This window comes from Myotis brandtii, unplaced genomic scaffold (assembly GCF_000412655.1).
Source record: "Myotis brandtii unplaced genomic scaffold, ASM41265v1 scaffold176, whole genome shotgun sequence".
NCBI classification, from domain to species: domain Eukaryota; kingdom Metazoa; phylum Chordata; class Mammalia; order Chiroptera; family Vespertilionidae; genus Myotis; species Myotis brandtii.
In genome coordinates this window covers 1351182-1352864 of record NW_005356519.1, presented here as the reverse complement: position 1 = coordinate 1352864, position 1683 = coordinate 1351182, and positions in this window count along the sequence as shown.

The following is a 1683-nucleotide window of genomic DNA, read 5'->3' as shown; positions in this document are numbered from 1 at the left end:
CCTCTTACTGCCCCCCCTGCCTGCCTGGTTGCCCCCAACTGCTCCCCTGCCAGCCTGGTCACCCCCAACTGACTCCCTGCAACCTGGTCTCCCCTCACGGTCCCCCTGCCGACCTGGTTGCCCCACGCAGCCTGCTTTTTCAGTCGATTGGTTGACCCTCACTAACCTCCCTGCTGGCCTGGTCGCCTACACAGCCTGCTTGTTCAATCGTTTGGTCTTCCCTTACTAAACCCCCTGCCGGCCTGGTCATAGGCAGCCATCTTCTGAGGGCATGAGGGTTAATTTACATATTACCTCTTTATTAAATAGGAGATATATATATCTTGACTATGAGGTCTCTAAAGGTTCTAGGACAGTAGTAAAGGAAAACATGCAGTATTTTGGAGGGAAATAAGAGCTTCTCACTGTCTTTTACTGGAGGGCTTCACTAGAAAAGAAAAATTAGGCCAATGTGATGGTGCATGTAATCACCTCATCATGAGTTGCCTACTGGTCTCCTCACTAACAAACTGATGGGAGATGGCTTTGAGTGAGGAGACAGGGCAGCCAGGATTGGAAGGAAACAAGAAACAGCATAGAGACATGACCCTGGGGCATGTTCTGGGGACTTCAGAAGGACTAATATCACTGAAACTCATGGTGGGTGGGAAAAAAAGATAAATAACCATACTATGGGAAGCATTTTATACCTCACCATGGAGACTAGTGTTTATCCATAGAGAAAAAGGAGGATATTCATGAGTTTTAAGAGAAAATAATCATATTGGTGTTCTGAGAAACTGCTTGAGCAATGCTGTGGAAGATGGTTTGGAAACAAAGATAATTACCAGTTCTGAGTCTATTTCAGTAGTTGAGGAGAGACGTGGCAATGGCTGAACTAAGAAGTGACAATGGAGAGGTTGGTAGATCCAAGATGTATACAGGATCTGGTGACCATTTGAGATACAGACAGGATGGGGAGAAGGAGGAGTCCAGGATGCATCCTTACTTGTGGTTTGTGTAATGTGGTGTTGATTGTTGTTACTTATTGAGTCACTTGGCTCACAGTTCAGTGCTCTATATACAATATAATATTATCCATTGAAGAACTTAAAAATTAGAATGAAACAGCAGTTTCTATGGTCCATCTGTCACTGGGGAAGACAGGTTGGCTATCTCCAAGAGGATCAAACAGCTCCAGGAGATAGCACTGCTGTGGGTGATTATTGTTGTACAAGGACTGCTTGCTATCTAATAGGATCAAGAATGGATTTGTCCTTTAGGACCTCGCTAACATTAAGAAAGATCATGGAAATGGAAATATTAATGATATTGCCAATTTATTTATTCATAAGAAGAGATCTAATTCCTAGCTAGTATATTTACTTCATGTAAGCATGCCAACAGGGGAGATAGATGAAAGATTTACATTAAGGAGGATTAGTCCTGAATACTTTTTGGCTTCAGGTTAGAATAGTCCCCAGATATCACACTTTGTGACAATGGGGTATATGACACACTGTTGCTTTCTTTGGGTAAATTAATGTACTCAATCAGAGCAGCCCAAGACAATATTTCAGCTAAAATTGGACATCTCTCTCCATATTGTGGTTTACTGATTTTATAGTTTAAATTTTGGTAAATTTTCTTCCAAGCTCTTGAGAAATATTGCAACTCTAATGTGCTCATATCCTTTGTGTTGAC